Raw genomic sequence first — 24,722 nt, forward strand, 5'->3', positions numbered from 1 at the left:
TAGTCCTAAACCTGATGGTCCAAAATACTTATATGCCTATGGCTCACAGTTGCCATGGGGGTGCTTTTAATATCCGTGTTGAACACCTGTTTCTTGTTCTGGCTGTGAACAAGGAACAGGTCATTTCTATTTGGAAATAGGCAGTGTAAACCTGAATTAGGTAGCCAGGAGGATGGGCTCTCAATGGATAAAGAAGATTAGAACCTTTTCTCCACCTGTTGGATAGAAGGGAGAGGCTTGTAGCGCACTGGAGGACATAGATTTTAAGAATTCCGGACTTTCAGATGGTAAACAGGTAGGCAGATATGTCTTCTTTTTCATCCCCATGCAGTGCTTGGTGTTTCCCTAGCATCACCTCTGTGGTCCAGAAATGGAAGACGTGTCATGTCTCTTTTTCGTGGTCACAACATTTGACCTGATGCCAGGCAAAAATAGCAGTGTTTTTTACGTTATTTTTTTTTTCAATTGTTGAAATTTCTGGACCATCAGGCAGGATTTGGAGATGGAATGGCCAGCTATAAGGGGAAGGAGGAGGCTGGATTTATTTACCATCATAAGTGCAAGCTACAAATGCTTCACACATGATGTTAAATTTGTAGTGCTAAACCTGATGGTCCAAAATACTTAAATGCCTGTGGCTCTTTTAGTCACAATGAGTTAGGCTCTTTGTATTGGTATCGCACACCTGTTTTCTCCTCCTGTTGTGAGCAAGCAACGTGTGTTTACTGTTTGGATGAAGACGATTGGAAACCTGCTTTGGACACCCAAGAGGATGGAGCCTCAAGGACATGGAAAATTGTGCCATTTTCTATACCTGTTGGATCGTGGAGAGAGTCTTAAGGCGTGTTGGAGGACATGGACATATCAGAATGCCAGGAATTCCAGACCAGTGGATGGTTTAACGGTAGGCAGATATGTACTCTTTTTGATTTACGTGTAAGCGCATGGTGTTTCCCTTGCGTCGCCTCTGTGGTCCAGAAGTGGATGACACATGTGTTGTGTCCTTTTCTGGGTTACAGTATTTGACCTGATGCCAGGGAAAAAGCACTATATTTTATTTGCGATTGTCGGAATTTCTGGACCATCAGGCAGGCTTTGGAGATGGAATGGCCAGCTGTAAGGGGAAGGAGGAGGCTGGATTTATTTACCATGATGAGTGTAAGCTATAAAGGCTACACCCATGATGTTAAATTTGTAGTCCTAAACCTGATGGTCCAAAATACTTATTTGCCTATGGCTCACAGTTGCCATGGGGGTGCTTTTAATATCCGTGTTGAACACCAGTTTCTTGTTCTGGCTGTGAACAAGGAACAGGTAATTTCTATTTGGAAATAGACAGTGTAAACCTGAATTAGGTAGTCAGGAGGATGGGCTCTCAATGGATAAAGAAGATTAGAACCTTTTCTCCACCTGTTGGATAGAAGGGAGAGGCTTGTAGCGCACTGGAGGACATAGATTTTAAGAATTCCGGACTTTCAGATGGTAAACAGGTAGGCAGATATGTCTTCTTTTTCATCCCCATGCAGTGCTTGGTGTTTCCCTAGCATCACCTCTTTGGTCCAGAAATGGAAGACGCGTCATGTCTCCTTTTCGTGGTCACAACATTTGACCTGATGCCAGGCAAAAATAGCAGTGTTTTTTACGTAATTTTTTTTTTCAATTGTTGAAATTTCTGGACCATCAGGCAGGATTTGGAGAGGGAATGGCCAGCTATAAGGGCAAGGTGGAGGCTGGATTTATTTACCATCATAAGTGCAAGTTAAAAGGCTGCACACATGATCTTAAATTTGTAGTGCTAAACCTGATGGTCCAAAATACTTATATGCCTGTGGCTCTTTTAATCACAATGAGTTAGGCTCTTTGTATTGGTATCGCACACCTGTTTTCTCCTCCTGTTGTGAGCAAGCAACGTGTTTTTACTGTTTGGATGAAGACGATTGGAAAGCTGCTTTGGACACCCAAGAGGATGGAGCCTCAAGGACATGGAAAATTGTGCCATTTTCTATACCTGTTGGATCGTGGAGAGAGTCTTAAGACGTGTTGGAGGACATGGACATATCAGAATGCCAGGAATTCCAGACCAGTGGATGGTTTAACGGTAGGCAGATATGTACTCTTTTTGATTTACGTGTAATCGCATAGTGTTTCCCTTGCATCGCCTCTGTGGTCCAGAAGTGGATGACACATGTGTTGTGTCCTTTACTGGTTTACAGTATTTGACCTGATGCCAGGGAAAAAGCACTATATTTTATTTGCGATTGTCGGAATTTCTGGACCATCAGGCAGGCTTTGGAGATGGAATGGCCAGCTGTAAGGGGAATGAGGAGGCTGGATTTATTTACCATGATGAGTGCAAGCTATAAAGGCTACACCCATGATGTTAAATTTGTAGTCCTAAACCTGATGGTCCAAAATACTTATTTGCCTATGGCTCACAGTTGCCATGGGGGTGCTTTTAATATCCGTGTTGAACACCAGTTTCTTGTTCTGGCTGTGAACAAGGAACAGGTCATTTCTATTTGGAAATAGACAGTGTAAACCTGAATTAGGTAGCCAGGAGGATGGGCTCTCAATGGATAAAGAAGATTAGAACCTTTTCTCCACCTGTTGGATAGAAGGGAGAGGCTTGTAGCGCACTGGAGGACATAGATTTTAAGAATTCCGGACTTTCAGATGGTAAACGGGTAGGCAGATATGTCTTCTTTTTCATCCCCATGCAGTGCTTGGTGTTTCCCTAGCATCACCTCTGTGGTCCAGAAATGGAAGACGCGTCATGTCTCCTTTTCGTGGTCACAACATTTGACCTGATGCCAGGCAAAAATAGCAGTGTTTTTTACGTTATTTTTTTTTTTCAATTGTTGAAATTTCTGGACCATCAGGCAGGATTTGGAGATGGAATGGCCAGCTATAAGGGGACGGAGGAGGCTGGATTTATTTACCATCATAAGTGCAAGCTATAAAGGCTGCACACATGATGTTAAATTTGTAGTGCTAAACCTGATGGTCCAAAATACTTATATGCCTGTGGCTCTTTTAATCACAATGAGTTAGGCTCTTTGTATTGGTATCACACACCTGTTTTCTCCTCCTGTTGTGAGCAAGCAACGTGTTTTTACTGTTTGGATGAAGACGATTGGAAAGCTGCTTTGGACACCCAAGAGGATGGAGCCTCAAGGACATGGAAAATTGTGCCATTTTCTATACCTGTTGGATCGTGGAGAGAGTCTTAAGACGTGTTGGAGGACATGGACATATCAGAATGCCAGGAATTCCAGACCAGTGGATGGTTTAACGGTAGGCAGATATGTACTCTTTTTGATTTACGTGTAAGCGCATAGTGTTTCCCTTGCATCGCCTCTGTGGTCCAGAAGTGGATGACACATGTGTTGTGTCCTTTACTGGTTTACAGTATATGACCTGAAGCCAGGGAAAAAGCACTATATTTAATTTGCGATTGTCGGAATTTCTGGACCATCAGGCAGGCTTTGGAGATGGAATGGCCAGCTGTAAGGGGAAGGAGGAGGCTGGATTTATTTACCATCATGAGTGTAAGCTATAAAGGCTACACCCATGATGTTAAATTTGTAGTCCTAAACCTGATGGTCCAAAATACTTATATACCTATGGCTCACAGTTGCCATGGGGGTGCTTTTAATATCCGTGTTGAACACCTGTTTCTTGTTCTGGCTGTGAACAAGGAACAGGTCATTTCTATTTGGAAATAGACAGTGTAAACCTGAATTAGGTAGCCAGGAGGATGGGCTCTCAATGGATAAAGAAGATTAGAACCTTTTCTCCACCTGTTGGATAGAAGGGAGAGGCTTGTAGCGCACTGGAGGACATAGATTTTAAGAATTCCGGACTTTCAGACGGTAAACGGGTAGGCAGATATGTCTTCTTTTTCATCCCCATGCAGTGCTTGGTGTTTCCCTAGCATCACCTCTTTGGTCCAGGAATGGAAGACGCGTCATGTCTCCTTTTCGTGGTCACAACATTTGACCTGATGCCAGGCAAAAATAGCAGTGTTTTTTACGTTATTTTTTTTTTTCAATTGTTGAAATTTCTGGACCATCAGGCAGGATTTGGAGATGGAATGGCCAGCTATAAGGGGAAGGAGGAGGCTGGATTTATTTACCATCATAAGTGCAAGCTACAAATGCTTCACACATGATGTTTAATTTGTAGTGCTAAACCTGATGGTCCAAAATACTTAAATGCCTGTGGCTCTTTTAGTCACAATGAGTTAGGCTCTTTGTATTGGTATGGCACACCTGTTTTCTCCTCCTGTTGTGAGCAAGCAACGTGTGTTTACTGTTTGGATGAAGACGATTGGAAAGCTGCTTTGGACAACCAAGAGGATGGAGCCTCAAGGACATGGAAAATTGTGCCATTTTCTATACCTGTTGGATCGTGGAGAGAGTCTTAAGGCGTGTTGGAGGACATGGACATATCAGAATGCCAGGAATTCCAGACCAGTGGATGGTTTAACGGTATGCAGATATGTACTCTTTTTGATTTACGTGTAAGCGCATGGTGTTTCCCTTGCGTCGCCTCTGTGGTCCAGAAGTGGATGACACATGTGTTGTGTCCTTTTCTGGGTTACAGTATTTGACCTGATGCCAGGGAAAAAGCACTATATTTTATTTGCGATTGTCGGAATTTCTGGACCATCAGGCAGGCTTTGGAGATGGAATGGCCAGCTGTAAGGGGAAGGAGGAGGCTGGATTTATTTACCATGATGAGTGTAAGCTATAAAGGCTACATCCATGATGTTAAATTTGTAGTCCTAAACCTGATGGTCCAAAATACTTATATGCCTTTGGCTCACAGTTGCCATGGGGGTGCTTTTAATATCCGTGTTGAACACCTGTTTCTTGTTCTGGCTGTGTACAAGGAACAGGTCATTTCTATTTGGAAATAGACAGTGTAAACCTGAATTAGGTAGCCAGGAGGATGGGCTCTCAATGGATAAAGAAGATTAGAACCTTTTCTCCACCTGTTGGATAGAAGGGAGAGGCTTGTAGCGCACTGGAGGACATAGATTTTAAGAATTCCGGACTTTCAGATGGTAAACAGGTAGGCAGATATGTCTTCTTTTTCATCCCCATGCAGTGCTTGGTGTTTCCCTAGCATCACCTCTGTGGTCCAGAAATGGAAGACACGTCATGTCTCCTTTTCGTGGTCACAACATTTGACCTGATAGCAAGGCAAAAATAGCAGTGTTTTTTACGTTATTTTTTTTTTCAATTGTTGAAATTTCTGGACCATCAGGCAGGATTTGGAGATGGAATGGCCAGCTATAAGGGGAAGGAGGAGGCTGGATTTATTTACCATCATAAGTGCAAGCTATAAAGGCTACACACATGATGTTAAATTTGTAGTGCTAAACCTGATGGTCCAAAATACTTATATGCCTGTGGCTCTTTTAGTCACAATGATTTAGGCTCTTTGTATTGGTATCGCACACCTGTTTTCTCCTCCTGTTGTGAGCAAGCAACGTGTTTTTACTGTTTGGATGAAGACGATTGGAAAGCTGCTTTGGACACCCAAGAGGATGGAGCCTCAAGGACATGGAAAATTGTGCCATTTTCTATACCTGTTGGATCGTGGAGAGAGTCTTAAGGCGTGTTGGAGGACATGGACATATCAGAATGCCAGGAATTCCAGACCAGTGGATGGTTTAACGGTAGGCAGATATGTACTCTTTTTGATTTACGTGTAAGCGCATGGTGTTTCCCTTGCATCGCCTCTGTGGTCCAGAAGTGGATGACACATGTGTTGTGTCCTTTTCTGGGTTACAGTATTTGACCTGATGCCAGGGAAAAAGCACTATATTTTATTTGCGATTGTCGGAATTTCTGGACCATCAGGCAGGCTTTGGAGATGGAATGGCCAGCTGTAAGGGGAAGGAGGAGGCTGGATTTATTTACCATCATGAGTGCAAGCTATAAAGGCTACACCCATGATGTTAAATTTGTAGTCCTAAACCTGATGGTCCAAAATACTTATATGCCTTTGGCTCACGGTTGCCATGGGGGTGCTTTTAATATCCGTGTTGAACACCTGTTTCTTGTTCTGGCTGTGAACAAGGAACAGGTCATTTCTATTTGGAAATAGGCAGTGTAAACCTGAATTAGGTAGCCAGGAGGATGGGCTCTCAGTGGATAAAGATGATTAGAACCTTTTCTCTACCTGTTGGATAGAAGGGAGAGGCTTGTAGCGCACAGGAGGACATAGATTTTAAGAATTCCGGACTTTCAGATGGTAAACAGGTAGGCAGATATGTCTTCTTTTTCATCCCCATGCAGTGCTTGGTGTTTCCCTAGCATCACCTCTGTGGTCCAGAAATGGAAGACGCGTCATGTCTCCTTTTCGTGGTCACAACATTTGACCTGATGCCAGGCAAAAATAGCAGTGTTTTTTACGTTATTTTTTTTTTCAATTGTTGAAATTTCTGGACCATCAGGCAGGATTTGGAGAGGGAATGGCCAGCTATAAGGGGACGGAGGAGGCTGGATTTATTTAGCATCCTAAGTGCAAGCTATAAAGGCTGCACACATGATGTTAAATTTGTAGTGCTAAACCTGATGGTCCAAAATACTTATATGCCTGTGGCTCTTTTAATCACAATGAGTTAGGCTCTTTGTATTGGTATCGCACACCTGTTTTCTCCTCCTGTTGTGAGCAAGCAACGTGTTTTTACTGTTTGCATGAAGACGATTGGAAACCTGCTTTGAACACCCAAGAGGATGGAGCCTCAAGGACATGGAAAATTGTGCCATTTTCTATACCTGTTGAATCGTTGAGAGAGTCTTAAGGCGTGTTGGAGGACATGGACATATCAGAATGCCAGGAATTCCAGACCAGTGGATGGTTTAACGGTAGGCAGATATGTACTCTTTTTGATTTACGTGTAAGCGCATGGTGTTTCCCTTGCATCGCCTCTGTGGTCCAGAAGTGGATGACACATGTGTTGTGTCCTTTTCTGGGTTACAGTATTTGACCTGATGCCAGGGAAAAAGCACTATATTTTATTTACGATTGTCGGAATTTCTGGACCATCAGGCAGGCTTTGGAGATGGAATGGCCAGCTGTAAGGGGAAGGAGGAGGCTGGATTTATTTACCATGATGAGTGTAAGCTATAAAGGCTACACCCATGATGTTAAATTTGTAGTCCTAAACCTGATGGTCCAAAATACTTATATACCTATGGCTCACAGTTGCCATGGGGGTGCTTTTAATATCCGTGTTGAACACCTGTTTCTTGTTCTGGCTGTGAACAAGGAACAGGTAATTTCTATTTGGAAATAGACAGTGTAAACCTGAATTAGGTAGCCAGGAGGATGGGCTTTCAATGGATAAAGAAGATTAGAACCTTTTCTCCACCTGTTGGATAGAAGGGAGAGGCTTGTAGCGCACTGGAGGACATAGATTTTAAGAATTCCGGACTTTCAGACGGTAAACAGGTAGGCAGATATGTCTTCTTTTTCATCCCCATGCAGTGCTTGGTGTTTCCCTAGCATCACCTCTTTGGTCCAGAAATGGAAGACGCGTCATGTCTCCTTTTCGTGGTCACAACATTTGAACTGATGCCAGGCAAAAATAGCAGTGTCTTTTACGTTATTTTTTTTTCAATTGTTGAAATTTCTGGACCATCAGGCAGGATTTGGAGATGGAATGGCCAGCTATAAGGGGAAGGAGGAGACTGGATTTATTTACCATCATAAGTGCAAGCTATAAAGGCTACACACATGATGTTAAATTTGTAGTGCTAAACCTGATGGTCCAAAATACTTAAATGCCTGTGGCTCTTTTAGTCACAATGAGTTAGGCTCTTTGTATTGGTATCGCACACCTGTTTTCTCCTCCTGTTGTGAGCAAGCAACGTGTTTTTACTGTTTTGATGAAGACGATTGGAAAGCTGCTTTGGACACCCAAGAGGATGGAGCCTCAAGGACATGGAAAATTGTGCCATTGTTATACCTGTTGGATCGTTGAGAGAGTCTTAAGGCGTGTTGGAGGACATGGACATATCAGAATGCCAGGAATTCCAGACCAGTGGATGGTTTAACGGTAGGCAGATATGTACTCTTTTTGATTTACGTGTAAGCACATGGTGTTTCCCTTGCATCGCCTCTGTGGTCCAGAATTGGATGACACATGTGTTGTGTCCTTTTCTGGGTTACAGTATTTGACCTGATGCCAGGGAAAAAGCACTATATTTTATTTGCGATTGTCGGAATTATTGGACCATCAGGCAGGCTTTGGAGATGGAATGGCCAGCTGTAAGGGGAAGGAGGAGGCTGGATTTATTTACCATGATGATTGTAAGCTATAAAGGCTACACCCATGATGTTAAATTTGTATTCCTAAACCTGATGGTCCAAAATACTTATTTGCCTATGGCTCACAGTTGCCATGGGGGTGCTTTTAATATCCGTGTTGAACACCTGTTTCTTGTTCTGGCTGTGAACAAGGAACAGGTTATTTCTATTTGGAAATAGACAGTGTAAACCTGAATTAGGTAGCCAGGAGGATGGGCTCTCAATGGATAAAGAAGATTAGAACCTTTTCTCCACCTGTTGGATAGAAGGGAGAGGTTTGTAGCGCACTGGAGGACATAGATTTTAAGAATTCCGGACTTTCAGAAGGTAAACAGGTAGGCAGATATGTCTTCTTTTTCATCCCCATGCAGTGCTTGGTGTTTCCCTAGCATCACCTCTGTGATCCAGAAATGGAAGACGTGTCATGTCTCCTTTTCGTGGTCACAACATTTGAACTGATGCCAGGCAAAAATAGCAGTGTCTTTTACGTTATTTTTTTTTCAATTGTTGAAATTTCTGGACCATCAGGCAGGATTTGGAGATGGAATGGCCAGCTATAAGGGGAAGGAGGAGGCTGGATTTATTTACCATCATAAGTGCAAGCTATAAAGGCTACACACATGGGGGCAAATTTACTTACCCGGTCCATTCGCGTTCCAGCGGCGGCTTCTCCGCTCTGGATTCGGGTCCGGCCGGGATTTAATAAGGTAGTTCTTCCGCCGTCCACCAGGTGGCGCTGCTGCGCTGAAAGTAAACTCATCGCGCCGGAATGCACCGAGCTGGACCAGGTGAAGGTAAGCGGTCCTTATGCGACACATTTTCGGGTTTTAAATGCGGCGGTTTTTCCGAATACGTTGGGTTTTCGTTCGGCCACGCCCCCCGATTTCCGTCGCGCGCATGCCAGCGCCGATGCGCCACAATCCGATCGCGTGCGCCAAAATCCCGGGGCAATTTAAGTACAAGCGGCGCAAAACGGAAATATTCGGGTAACACGTCGGGAAAACGCGAATCGGGCCCTTAATAAATGACCCCCATGATGTTAAATTTGTAGTGCTAAACCTGATGGTCCAAAATACTTAAATGCCTGTGGCTCTTTTAGTCACAATGAGTTAGGCTCTTTGTATTGGTATCGCACACCTGTTTTCTCCTCCTGTTGTGAGCAAGCAACGTGTTTTTACTGTTTTGATGAAGACGATTGGAAAGCTGCTTTGGACACCCAAGAGGATGGAGCCTCAAGGACATGGAAAATTGTGCCATTGTTATACCTGTTGGATCGTTGAGAGAGTCTTAAGGCGTGTTGGAGGACATGGACATATCAGAATGCCAGGAATTCCAGACCAGTGGATGGTTTAACGGTAGGCAGATATGTACTCTTTTTGATTTACGTGTAAGCGCATGGTGTTTCCCTTGCATCGCCTCTGTGGTCCAGAAGTGGATGACACATGTGTTGTGTCCTTTTCTGGGTTACAGTATTTGACCTGATGCCAGGGAAAAAGCACTATATTTTATTTCCGATTGTCGGAATTTCTGGACCATCAGGCAGGCTTTGGAGATGGAATGGCCAGCTGTAAGGGGAAGGAGGAGGCTGGATTTATTTACCATCATGAGTGCAAGCTATAAGCGCTACACCCATGATGTTAAATTTGTAGTCCTAAACCTGATGGTCCAAAATACTTATATGCCTATGGCTCACAGTTGCCATGGGGGTGCTGTTAATATCCGTGTTGAACACCTGTTTCTTGTTCTGGCTGTGAACAAGGAACAGGTCATTTCTATTTTGAAATAGGCAGTGTAAACCTGAATTAGGTAGCCAGGAGGATGGGCTCTCAATGGATAAAGAAGATTAGAACCTTTTCTCCACCTGTTGGATTGAAGGGAGAGGCTTGTAGCGCACTGGAGGACATAGATTTTAAGAATTCCGGACTTTCAGATGGTAAACAGGTAGGCAGTTATGTCTTCTTTTTCATCCCCATGCAGTGCTTGGTGTTTCCCTAGCATCACCTCTGTGGTCCAGAAATGGAAGACGCGTCATGTCTCCTTTTCATGGTCACAACATTTGACCTGATGCCAGGCAAAAATAGCAGTGTTTTTTACGTTATTTTTTTTTTCAATTGTTGAAATTTCTGGACCATCAGGCAGGATTTGGAGATGGAATGGCCAGCTATAAGGGGAAGGAGGAGGCTGGATTTATTTACCATCATAAGTGCAAGCTATAAAGGCTACACACATGATGTTAAATTTGTAGTGCTAAACCTGATGGTCCAAAATACTTATATGCCTGTGGCTCTTTTAGTCACAATGAGTTAGGCTCTTTGTATTGGTATCGCACACCTGTTTTCTCCTCCTGTTGTGAGCAAGCAACGTGTTTTTACTGTTTGGATGAAGACGATTGGAAAGCTGCTTTGGACACCCAAGAGGATGGAGCCTCAAGGACATGGAAAATTGTGCCATTTTCTATACCTGTTGGATCGTGGAGAGAGTCTTAAGGGGTGTTGGAGGACATGGACATATCAGAATGCCAGGAATTCCAGACCAGTGGATGGTTTAACGGTAGGCAGATATGTACTCTTTTTGATTTACGTGTAAGCGCATAGTGTTTCCCTTGCATCGCCTCTGTGGTCCAGAAGTGGATGACACATGTGGTGTGCCCTTTTCTGGTTTACAGTATTTGACCTGATGCCCGGGAAAAAGAACTATATTTTATTTGCGATTGTCGGAATTTCTGGACCATCAGGCAGGCTTTGGAGATGGAATGGCCAGCTGTAAGGGGAAGGAGGAGGCTGGATTTATTTACCACCATGAGTGCAAGCTATAAAAGCTACACCCATGATGTTAAATTTGTAGTCCTAAACCTGATGGTCCAAAATACTTATATGCCTATGGCTCACAGTTGCCATGGGGGTGCTTTTAATATCCGTGTTGAACACCTGTTTCTTGTTCTGGCTGTGAACAAGGAACAGGTCATTTCTATTTGGAAATAGACAGTGTAAACCTGAATTAGGTAGCCAGGAGGATGGGCTCTCAATGGATAAAGAAGATTAGAACCTTTTCTCCACCTGTTGGATAGAAGGGAGAGGCTTGTAGCGCACTGGAGGACATAGATTTTAAGAATTCCGGACTTTCAGATGGTAAACAGGTAGGCAGTTATGTCTTCTTTTTCATCCCCATGCAGTGCTTGGTGTTTCCCTAGCATCACCTCTGTGGTCCAGAAATGGAAGACGCGTCATGTCTCCTTTTCGTGGTCACAACATTTGACCTGATGCCAGGCAAAAATAGCAGTGTTTTTTACGTTACTTTTTTTTTCAATTGTTGAAATTTCTGGACCATCAGGCAGGATTTGGAGATGGAATGGCCAGCTATAAGGGGAAGGAGGAGGCTGGATTTATTTACCATCATAAGTGCAAGCTATAAAGGCTACACACATGATGTTAAATTTGTAGTCCTAAACCTGATGGTCCAAAATACTTATATGCCTGTGGCTCTTTTAGTCACAATGAGTTAGGCTCTTTGTATTGGTATCGCACACCTGTTTTCTCCTCCTGTTGTGAGCAAGCAACGTGTTTTTACTGTTTTGATGAAGACGATTGGAAAGCTCCTTTGGACACCCAAGAGGATGGAGCCCCAAGGACATGGAAAATTGTGCCATTGTTATACCTGTTGGATCGTTGAGAGAGTCTTAAGGCGTGTTGGAGGACATGGACATATCAGAATGCCAGGAATTCCAGACCAGTGGATGGTATAACGGTAGGCAGATATGTACTCTTTTTGATTTACGTGTAAGCACATGGTGTTTCCCTTGCATTGCCTCTGTGGTCCAGAAGTGGATGACACATGTGTTGTGTCCTTTACTGGGTTACAGTATTTGACCTGAAGCCAGGGAAAAAGCACTATATTTTATTTGCGATTGTCGGAATTTCTGGACCATCAGGCAGGCTTTGGAGATGGAATGGCCAGCTGTAAGGGGAAGGAGGAGGCTGGATTTATTTACCATCATGAGTGTAAGCTATAAAGACTACATACATGATGTTAAATTTGTAGTCCTAAACCTGATGGTCCAAAATACTTATATACCTATGGCTCACAGTTGCCATGGGGGTGCTTTTAATAACCGTGTTGAACACCTGTTTCTTGTTCTGGCTGTGAACAAGGAACAGGTCATTTCTATTTGGAAATAGACAGTGTAAACCTGAATTAGGTAGCCAGGAGGATGGGCTCTCAATGGATAAAGATGATTAGAACCTTTTCTCCACCTGTTGGATAGAAGGGAGAGGCTTGTAGCGCACTGGAGGACATAGATTTTAAGAATTCCGGACTTTCAGATGGTAAACAGGAAGGCAGATATGTCTTCTTTTTCATCCCCATGCAGTGCTTGGTGTTTCCCTAGCATCACCTCTGTGGTCCAGAAATGGAAGACGCGTCATGTCTCCTTTTCGTGGTCACAACATTTGACCTGATGCCAGGCAAAAATAGCAGTGTTTTTTACGTTATTTTTTTTTTCAATTGTTGAAATTTCTGGACCATCAGGCAGGATTTGGAGATGGAATGGCCAGCTATAAGGGGAAGGAGGAGGCTGGATTTATTTACCATCATAAGTGCAAGCTATAAAGGCTGCACACATGATGTTAAATTTGTAGTGCTAAACCTGATGGTCCAAAATACTTATATGCCTGTGGCTCTTTTAATCACAATGAGTTAGGCTCTTTGTATTGGTATCGCACACCTGTTTTCTCCTCCTGTTGTGAGCAAGCAACGTGTTTTTACTGTTTGGATGAAGACGATTGGAAACCTGCTTTGGACACCCAAGAGGATGGAGCCTCAAGGACATGGAAAATTGTGCCATTTTCTATACCTGTTGGATCGTGGAGAGAGTCTTAAGGCGTGTTGGAGGACATGGACATATCAGAATGCCAGGAATTCCAGACCAGTGGATGGTTTAACGGTAGGCAGATATGTACTCTTTTTGATTTACGTGTAAGCGCAAGGTGTTTCCCTTGCATTGCCTCTGTGGTCCAGAAGTGGATGACACATGTGTTGTGTCCTTTTCTGGGTTACAGTATTTGAACTGATGCCAGGGAAAAAGCACTATATTTTATTTGCGATTGTCGGAATTTCTGGACCATCAGGCAGGCTTTGGAGATGGAATGGCCAGCTGTAAGGGGAAGGAGGAGGCTGGATTTATTTACCATGATGAGTGTAAGCTATAAAGGCTACACCCATGATGTTAAATTTGTAGTCCTAAACCTGATGGTCCAAAATACTTATATGCCTATGGCTCACAGTTGCCATGGGGGTGCTTTTAATATCCGTGTTGAACACCTGTTTCTTGTTCTGGCTGTGAACAAGGAACAGGTCATTTCTATTTGGAAATAGACAGTGTAAACCTGAATTAGGTAGCCAGGAGGATGGGCTCTCAATGGACAAAGAAGATTAGAACCTTTTCTCCACCTGTTGGATAGAAGGGAGAGGCTTGTAGCACACTGGAGGACATAGATTTTAAGAATTCTGGACTTTCAGATGGTAAACAGGTAGGCAGATATGTCTTCTTTTTCATCCCCATGCAGTGCTTGGTGTTTCCCTAGCATCACCTCTGTGGTCCAGAAATGTAAGACGCGTCATGTCTCCTTTTCGTGGTCACAACATTTGACCTGATGCCAGGCAAAAATAGCAGTGTTTTTTACGTTATTTTTTTTTTCAATTGTTGAAATTTCTGGACCATCAGGCAGGATTTGGAGATGGAATGGCCAGCTATAAGGGGAAGGAGGAGGCTGGATTTATTTACCATCATAAGTGAAAGCTATAAAGGCTACACACATGATGTTAAATTTGTAGTGCTAAACCTGATGGTCCAAAATACTTATATGCTTGTGGCTCTTTTAGTCACAATGAGTTAGGCTCTTTGTATTGGTATTGCACACCTGTTTTCTCCTCCTTTTGTGAGCAAGCAACGTGTTTTTACTGTTTGGATGAAGACGATTGGAAACTTGCTTTGGACACCCAAGAGGATGGAGCCTCAAGGAAATGGAAAATTGTGCCATTTTCTATACCTGTTGGATCGTGGAGAGAGTCTTAAGGCGTGTTGGAGGACATGGACATATCAGAATGCCAGGAATTCCAGACCAGTGGATGGTTTAACGGTAGGCAGATATGTACTCTTTTTGATTTACGCGTAAGCGCATGGTGTTTCCCTTGCATCGCCTCTGTGGTCCAGAAGTGGATGACACATGTGTTGTGTCCTTTTCTGGGTTACAGTATTTGACCTGATGCCAGGGAAAAAGCACTATATTTTATTTGCGATTGTCGGAATTTCTGGACCATCAGGCAGGCTTTGGAGATGGAATGGCCAGCTGTAAGGGGAAGGAGGAGGCTGTATGTATTTACCATGATGAGTGTAAGCTATAAAGGCTACACCCATGATGTTAAATTTGTAGTCCTAAACCTGATGGTCCAAAATACTTATTTGCCTATGGCTCACAGTTGCCATGGGGGTGCTTTTAATATACGTGTTGAACACCAGTTTCTTGTTCTGGCTGTGAACAAGGAACAGGTCATTTCTATTTGGAAATAGACAGTGTAAACCTGAATTAGGTAGCCAGGAGGATGGGCTCTCAATGGATAAAGAAGATTAGAACCTTTTCTCCACCTGTTGGATAGAAGGGAGAGGCTTGTAGCGCACTGGAGGACATAGATTTTAAGAATTCTGGACTTTCAGATGGTAAACAGGTAGGCAGATATGTCTTCTTTTTCATCCCCATGCAGTGCTTGGTGTTTTCCTAGCATCACCTCTGTGGTCCAGAAATGGAAGACGCGTCATGTCTCCTTTTCGTGGTCACAACATTTGACCTGATGCCAGGCAAAAATAGCAGTGTTTTTTACGTTATTTTTTTTTTCAATTGTTGAAATTTCTGGACCATCAGGCAGGATTTGGAGATGGAATGGCCAGCTATAAGGGGAAGGAGGAGGCTGGATTTATTTACCATCATAAGTGCAAGCTATAAAGGCTACACACATGATGTTAAATTTGTAGTGCTAAACCTGATGGTCCAAAATACTTATATGCCTGTGGCTCTTTTAATCACAATGAGTTAGGCTCTTTGTATTGGTATCGCACACCTGTTTTCTCCTCCTTTTGTCAGCAAGCAACGTGTTTTTACTGTTTGGATGAAGACGATTGGAAACTTGCTTTGGACACCCAAGAGGATGGAGCCTCAAGGACATGGAAAATTGTGCCATTTTCTATACCTGTTGGATCGTGGAGAGAGTCTTAAGGCGTGTTGGAGGACATGGACATATCAGAATGCCAGGAATTCCAGACCAGTGGATGGTTTAACGGTAGGCAGATATGTACTCTTTTTGATTTACGTGTAAGCGCATAGTGTTTCCCTTGCATCGCCTCTGTGGTCCAGAAGTGGATGACACATGTGTTGTGTCCTTTACTGGGTTACAGTATTTGACATGAAGCCAGGGAAAAAGCACTATATTTTATTTGCGATTGTCGGAATTTCTGGACCATCAGGCAGGCTTTGGAGATGGAATGGCCAGCTGTAAGGGGAAAGAGGAGGCTGGATTTATTTACCATCATGAGTGCAAGCTATAAAGGCTACACCCATGATGTTAAATTTGTAGTCCTAAACCTGATGGTCCAAAATACTTATATACCTATGGCTCACAGTTGCCATGGGGGTGCTTTTAATATCCGTGTTGAACACCTGTTTCTTGTTCTGGCTGTGAACAAGGAACAGGTCATTTCTATTTGGAAATAGACAGTGTAAACCTGAATTAGGTAGCCAAGAGGATGGGCTCTCAATGGACAAAGAAGATTAGAACCTTTTCTCCACCTGTTGGAAAGAAGGGAGAGGCTTGTAGCGCACTGGAGGACATAGATTTTAAGAATTCCGGACTTTCAGATGGTAAACAGGTAGGCAGATATGTCTTCTTTTTCATCCCCATGCAGTGCTTGGTGTTTCCCTAGCATCACCTCTGTGGTCCAGAAATGGAAGACGCGTCATGTCTCCTTTTCGTGGTCACAACATTTGACCTGATGCCAGGCAAAAATAGCAGTGTTTTTTACGTTATTTATTTTTTTTCAATTGTTGAAATTTCTGGACCATCAGGCAGGATTTGGAGAGGGAATGGCCAGCTATAAGGGGAAGGAGGAGGCTGGATTTATTTACCATCATAAGTGCAAGCTATAAAGGCTGCACACATGATGTTAAATTTGTAGTGCTAAACCTGATGGTCCAAAATACTTATATGCCTGTGGCTCTTTTAGTCACAATGAGTTAGGCTCTTTGTATTGGTATCGCACACCTGTTTTCTCCTCCTGTTGTGAGCAAGCAAAGTGTTTTTACTGTTTGGATGAAGACGATTGGAAAGCTGCTTTGGACACCCAAGAGGATGGAGCCTCAAGGATATGGAAAATTGTGCCATTTTCTATACCTGTTGGATCGTGGAGAGAGTCTTAAGGCGTGTTGGAGGACATGGACATATCAGAATGCCAGGAATTCCAGACCAGTGGATGGTTTAACGGTAGGCAGATATGTACTCTTTTTGATTTACGTGTAAGCGCATGGTGTTTCCCTTGCATCGTCTCTGTGGTCCAGAAGTGGATGACACATGTGTTGTGTCCTTTTCTGGGTTACAGTTTTTGACCTGATGCCAGGGAAAAAGCACTATATTTTATTTGCGATTGTCGGAATTTCTGGACCATCAGGCAGGCTTTGGAGATGGAATGGCCAGCTGTAAGGGGAAGGAGGAGGCTGGATTTATTTACCATCATGAGTGTAAGCTATAAAGGCTACACCCATGATGTTAAATTTGTAGTCCTAAACCTGATGGTCCAAAATATTTATATGCCTATGGCTCACAGTTGCCATGGGGGTGCTTTTAATATCCGTGTTGAACACCTGTTTCTTGTTCTGGCTGTGAACAAGGAACAGGTCATTTCTATTTAGAAATAGACAGTGTAAACCTGAATTAGGTAGCCAGGAGGATGGGCTCTCAATGGATAAAGAAGATTAGAACCTTTTCTCCACCTGTTGGATAGAAGGGAGAGGCTTGTAGCGCACTGGAGGACATAGATTTTAAGAATTCCGGACTTTCAGATGGTAAACAGGTAGGCAGATATGTATTCTTTTTCATCCCCATGCAGTGCTTGGTGTTTCCCTAGCATCACCTCTGTGGTCCAGAAATGGAAGACGCGTCATGTCTCCTTTTCGTGGTCACAACATTTGACCTGATGCCAGGCAAAAATAGCAGTGTTTTTTACATTATTTATTTTTTTTCAATTGTTGAAATTTCTGGACCATCAGGCAGGATTTGGAGAGGGAATGGCCAGCTATAAGGGGAAGGAGGAGGCTGGATTTATTTACCATCATAAGTGCAAGCTATAAAGGCTGCACACATGATGTTAAATTTGTAGTGCTAAACCTGATGGTCCAAAATACTTATATGCCTGTGGCTCTTTTAGTCACAATGAGTTAGGCTCTTTGTATTGGTATCGCACACCTGTTTTCTCCTCCTGTTGTGAGCAAGCAACGTGTTTTTACTGTTTTGATGAAGACGATTGGAAAGCTGCTTTGGACACCCAAGAGGATGGAGCCCCAAGGACATGGAAAATTGTGCCATTGTTATACCTGTTGGATCGTGGAGAGAGTCTTAAGGCGTGTTGGAGGACATGGACATATCAGAATGCCAGGAATTCCAGACCAGTGGATGGTATAACAGTAGGCAGATATGTACTCTTTTTGATTTACGTGTAAGCACATGGTGTTTCCCTTGCATTGCCTCTGTGGTCCAGAAGTGGATGACACATGTGTTGTGTCCTTTACTGGGTTACAGTATTTGACCTGAAGCCAGGGAAAAAGCACTATATTTTATTTGCGATTGTCGGAATTTCTGGACCATCAGGCAGGCTTTGGAGATGGAATGGCCAGCTGTAAGGGGAAGGAAGAGGCTGGATTTATTTACCATCATGAGTGTAAGCTATAAAGACTACATACATGATGTTAAATTTGTAGTCCTAAACCTGATGGTCCAAAATACTTATATGCCTATGGCTCACAGTTGCCATGGGGGTGCTTTTAATAACCGTGTTGAACACCTGTTTCTTGTTCTGGCTGTGAACAAGGAACAGGTCATTTCTATTTGGAAATAGACAGTGTAAACCTGAATTAGGTAGCCAGGAGGATGGGCTCTCAATGGATAAAGATGATTAGAACCTTTTCTCCACCTGTTGGATAGAAGGGAGAGGCTTGTAGCGCACTGGAGGACATAGATTTTAAGAATTCCGGACTTTCAGATGGTAAACAGGAAGGCAGATATGTCTTCTTTTTCATCCCCATGCAGTGCTTGGTGTTTCCCTAGCATCACCTCTGTGGTCCAGAAATGGAAGACGCGTCATGTCTCCTTTTCGTGGTCACAACATTTGACCTGATGCCAGGCAAAAATAGCAGTGTTTTTTACGTTATTTTTTTTTTCAATTGTTGAAATTTCTGGACCATCAGGCAGGATTTGGAGATGGAATGGCCAGCTATAAGGGGAAGGAGGAGGCTGGATTTATTTACCATCATAAGTGCAAGCTATAAAGGCTGCACACATGATGTTAAATTTGTAGTGCTAAACCTGATGGTCCAAAATACTTATATGCCTGTGGCTCTTTTAATCACAATGATTTAGGCTCTTTGTATTGGTATCGCACACCTGTTTTCTCCTCCTGTTGTGAGCAAGCAACGTGTTTTTACTGTTTGGATGAAGACGATTGGAAACCTGCTTTGGACACCCAAGAGGATGGAGCCTCAAGGACATGGAAAATTGTGCCATTTTCTATACCTGTTGGATCGTGGAGAGAGTCTTAAGGCGTGTTGGAGGACATGGACATATCAGAATGCCAGGAATTCCAGACCAGTGGATGGTTTAACGGTAGGCAGATATGTACTCTTTTTGATTTACGTGTAAGCGCAAGGTGTTTCCCTTGCATCGCCTCTGTGGTCCAGAAGTGGATGACACATGTGTTGTGTCCTTTTCTGGGTTACAGTATTTGAACTGATGCCAGGGAAAAAGCACTATATTTTATTTGCGATTGTCGGAATTTCTGGACCATCAGGCAGGCTTTGGAGATGGAATGGCCAGCTGTAAGGGGAAGGAGGAGGCTGTATTTATTTACCATGATGAGTGTAAGCTATAAAGGCTGCACCCATGATGTTAAATTTGTAGTCCTAAACCTGATGGTCTTAAATACTTATATGCCTATGGCTCACAGTTGCCATGGGGGTGCTTTTAATATCCGTGTTGAACACCTGTTTCTTGTTCTGGCTGTGAACAAGAAACAGGTCATTTCTATTTGGAAATAGACAGTGTAAACCTGAATTAGGTAGCCAGGAGGATGGGCTCTCAATGGACAAAGAAGATTAGAACCTTTTCTCCACCTGTTGGATAGAAGGGAGAGGCTTGTAGCGCACTGGAGGACATAGATTTTAAGAATTCTGGACTTTCAGATGGTAAACAGGTAGGCAGATATGTCTTCTTTTTCATCCCCATGCAGTGCTTGGTGTTTCCCTAGCATCACCTCTGTGGTCCAGAAATGTAAGACGCGTCATGTCTCCTTTTCGTGGTCACAACATTTGACCTGATGCCAGGCAAAAATAGCAGTGTTTTTTACGTTATTTTTTTTTTCAATTGTTGAAATTTCTGGACCATCAGGCAGGATTTGGAGATGGAATGGCCAGCTATAAGGGGAAGGAGGAGGCTGGATTTATTTACCATCATAAGTGCAAGCTATAAAGGCTACACACATGATGTTAAATTTGTAGTGCTAAACCTGATGGTCCAAAATACTTATATGCTTGTGGCTCTTTTAGTCACAATGAGTTAGGCTCTTTGTATTGGTATTGCACACCTGTTTTCTCCTCCTTTTGTGAGCAAGCAACGTGTTTTTACTGTTTGGATGAAGACGATTGGAATCTTGCTTTGGACACCCAAGAGGATGGAGCCTCAAGGAAATGGAAAATTGTGCCATTTTCTATACCTGTTGGATCGTGGAGAGAGTCTTAAGGCGTGTTGGAGGACATGGACATATCAGAATGCCAGGAATTCCAGACCAGTGGATGGTTTAACGGTAGGCAGATATGTACTCTTTTTGATTTACGCGTAAGCGCATGGTGTTTCCCTTGCATCGCCTCTGTGGTCCAGAAGTGGATGACACATGTGTTGTGTCCTTTTCTGGGTTACAGTATTTGACCTGATGCCAGGGAAAAAGCACTATATTTTATTTGCGATTGTCGGAATTTCTGGACCATCAGGCAGGCTTTGGAGATGGAATGGCCAGCTGTAAGGGGAAGGAGGAGGCTGGATTTATTTACCATCATGAGTGTAAGCTATAAAGGCTACACCCATGATGTTAAATTTGTAGTCCTAAACCTGATGGTCCAAAATACTTATTTGCCTATGGCTCACAGTTGCCATGGGGGTGCTTTTAATATACGTGTTGAACACCAGTTTCTTGTTCTGGCTGTGAACAAGGAACAGGTCATTTCTATTTGGAAATAGACAGTGTAAACCTGAATTAGGTAGCCAGGAGGATGGGCTCTCAATGGATAAAGAAGATTAGAACCTTTTCTCCACCTGTTGGATAGAAGGGAGAGGCTTGTAGCGCACTGGAGGACATAGATTTTAAGAATTCTGGACTTTCAGATGGTAAACAGGTAGGCAGATATGTCTTCTTTTTCATCCCCATGCAGTGCTTGGTGTTTTCCTAGCATCACCTCTGTGGTCCAGAAATGGAAGACGCGTCATGTCTCCTTTTCGTGGTCACAACATTTGACCTGATGCCAGGCAAAAATAGCAGTGTTTTTTACGTTATTTTTTTTTTCAATTGTTGAAATTTCTGGACCATCAGGCAGGATTTGGAGATGGAATGGCCAGCTATAAGGGGAAGGAGGAGGCTGGATTTATTTACCATCATAAGTGCAAGCTATAAAGGCTACACACATGATGTTAAATTTGTAGTGCTAAACCTGATGGTCCAAAATACTTATATGCCTGTGGCTCTTTTAATCACAATGAGTTAGGCTCTTTGTATTGGTATCGCACACCTGTTTTCTCCTCCTTTTGTGAGCAAGCAACGTGTTTTTACTGTTTGGATGAAGACGATTGGAAACTTGCTTTGGACACCCAAGAGGATGGAGCCTCAAGGACATGGAAAATTGTGCCATTTTCTATACCTGTTGGATCGTGGAGAGAGTCTTAAGGCGTGTTGGAGGACATGGACATATCAGAATGCCAGGAATTCCAGACCAGTGGATGGTTTAACGGTAGGCAGATATGTACTCTTTTTGATTTACGTGTAAGCGCATAGTGTTTCCCTTGCATCGCCTCTGTGGTCCAGAAGTGGATGACACATGTGTTGTGTCCTTTACTGGGTTACAGTATTTGACATGAAGCCAGGGAAAAAGCACTATATTTTATTTGCGATTGTCGGAATTTCTGGACCATCAGGCAGGCTTTGGAGATGGAATGGCCAGCTGTAAGGGGAAGGAGGAGGCTGGATTTATTTACCATCATGAGTGCAAGCTATAAAGGCTACACCCATGATGTTAAATTTGTAGTCCTAAACCTGATGGTCCAAAATACTTATATACCTATGGCTCACAGTTGCCATGGGGGTGCTTTTAATATCCGTGTTGAACACCTGTTTCTTGTTCTGGCTGTGAACAAGGAACAGGTCATTTCTATTTGGAAATAGACAGTGTAAACCTGAATTAGGTAGCCAAGAGGATGGGCTCTCAATGGACAAAGAAGATTAGAACCTTTTCTCCACCTGTTGGATAGAAGGGAGAGGCTTGTAGCGCACTGGAGGACATAGATTTTAAGAATTCCGGACTTTCAGATGGTAAACAGGTAGGCAGATATGTCTTCTTTTTCATCCCCATGCAGTGCTTGGTGTTTCCCTAGCATCACCTCTGTGGTCCAGAAATGGAAGACGCGTCATGTCTCCTTTTCGTGGTCACAACATTTGACCTGATGCCAGGCAAAAATAGCATTTTTTTTTACGTTATTTATTTTTTTTCAATTGTTGAAATTTCTGGACCATCAGGCAGGATTTGGAGAGGGAATGGCCAGCTATAAGGGGAAGGAGGAGGCTGGATTTATTTACCATCATAATTGCAAGCTATAAAGGCTGCACACATGATGTTAAATTTGTAGTGCTAAACCTGATGGTCCAAAATACTTATATGCCTGTGGCTCTTTTAGTCACAATGAGTTAGGCTCTTTGTATTGGTATCGCACACCTGTTTTCTCCTCCTGTTGTGAGCAAGCAAAGTGTTTTTACTGTTTGGATGAAGACGATTGGAAAGCTGCTTTGGACACCCAAGAGGATGGAGCCTCAAGGATATGGAAAATTGTGCCATTTTCTATACCTGTTGGATCGTGGAGAGAGTCTTAAGGCGTGTTGGAGGACATGGACATATCAGAATGCCAGGAATTCCAGACCAGTGGATGGTTTAACGGTAGGCAGATATGTACTCTTTTTGATTTACGTGTAAGCGCATGGTGTTTCCCTTGCATCGTCTCTGTGGTCCAGAAGTGGATGACACATGTGTTGTGTCCTTTTCTGGGTTACAGTATTTGACCTGATGCCAGGGAAAAAGCACTATATTTTATTTGCGATTGTCGGAATTTCTGGACCATCAGGCAGGCTTTGGAGATGGAATGGCCAGCTGTAAGGGGAAGGAGGAGGCTGGATTTATTTACCATCATGAGTGTAAGCTATAAAGGCTACACCCATGATGTTAAATTTGTAGTCCTAAACCTGATGGTCCAAAATATTTATATGCCTATGGCTCACAGTTGCCATGGGGGTGCTTTTAATATCCGTGTTGAACACCTGTTTCTTGTTCTGGCTGTGAACAAGGAACAGGTCATTTCTATTTAGAAATAGACAGTGTAAACCTGAATTAGGTAGCCAGGAGGATGGGCTCTCAATGGATAAAGAAGATTAGAACCTTTTCTCCACCTGTTGGATAGAAGGGAGAGGCTTGTAGCGCACTGGAGGACATAGATTTTAAGAATTCCGGACTTTCAGATGGTAAACAGGTAGGCAGATATGTCTTCTTTTTCATCCCCATGCAGTGCTTGGTGTTTCCCTAGCATCACCTCTGTGGTCCAGAAATGGAAGACGCGTCATGTCTCCTTTTCGTGGTCACAACATTTGACCTGATGCCAGGCAAAAATAGCAGTGTTTTTTACGTTATTTATTTTTTTTCAATTGTTGAAATTTCTGGACCATCAGGCAGGATTTGGAGAGGGAATGGCCAGCTATAAGGGGAAGGAGGAGGCTGGATTTATTTACCATCATAAGTGCAAGCTATAAAGGCTGCACACATGATGTTAAATTTGTAGTGCTAAACCTGATGGTCCAAAATACTTATATGCCTGTGGCTCTTTTAGTCACAATGAGTTAGGCTCTTTGTATTGGTATCGCACACCTGTTTTCTCCTCCTGTTGTGAGCAAGCAACGTGTTTTTACTGTTTTGATGAAGACGATTGGAAAGCTGCTTTGGACACCCAAGAGGATGGAGCCCCAAGGACATGGAAAATTGTGCCATTGTTATACCTGTTGGATCGTTGAGAGAGTCTTAAGGCGTGTTGGAGGACATGGACATATCAGAATGCCAGGAATTCCAGACCAGTGGATGGTATAACAGTAGGCAGATATGTACTCTTTTTGATTTACGTGTAAGCACATGGTGTTTCCCTTGCATTGCCTCTGTGGTCCAGAAGTGGATGACACATGTGTTGTGTCCTTTACTGGGTTACAGTATTTGACCTGAAGCCAGGGAAAAAGCACTATATTTTATTTGCGATTGTCGGAATTTCTGGACCATCAGGCAGGCTTTGGAGATGGAATGGCCAGCTGTAAGGGGAAGGAGGAGGCTGGATTTATTTACCATCATGAGTGTAAGCTATAAAGACTACATACATGATGTTAAATTTGTAGTCCTAAACCTGATGGTCCAAAATACTTATATACCTATGGCTCACAGTTGCCATGGGGGTGCTTTTAATAACCGTGTTGAACACCTGTTTCTTGTTCTGGCTGTGAACAAGGAACAGGTCATTTCTATTTGGAAATAGACAGTGTAAACCTGAATTAGGTAGCCAGGAGGATGGGCTCTCAATGGATAAAGATGATTAGAACCTTTTCTCCACCTGTTGGATAGAAGGGAGAGGCTTGTAGCGCACTGGAGGACATAGATTTTAAGAATTCCGGACTTTCAGATGGTAAACAGGAAGGCAGATATGTCTTCTTTTTCATCACCATGCAGTGCTTGGTGTTTCCCTAGCATCACCTCTGTGGTCCAGAAATGGAAGACGCGTCATGTCTCCTTTTCGTGGTCACA

Source organism: Engystomops pustulosus, chromosome 2 (genome assembly GCF_040894005.1).
Source record: "Engystomops pustulosus chromosome 2, aEngPut4.maternal, whole genome shotgun sequence".
NCBI lineage: Eukaryota > Metazoa > Chordata > Amphibia > Anura > Leptodactylidae > Engystomops > Engystomops pustulosus.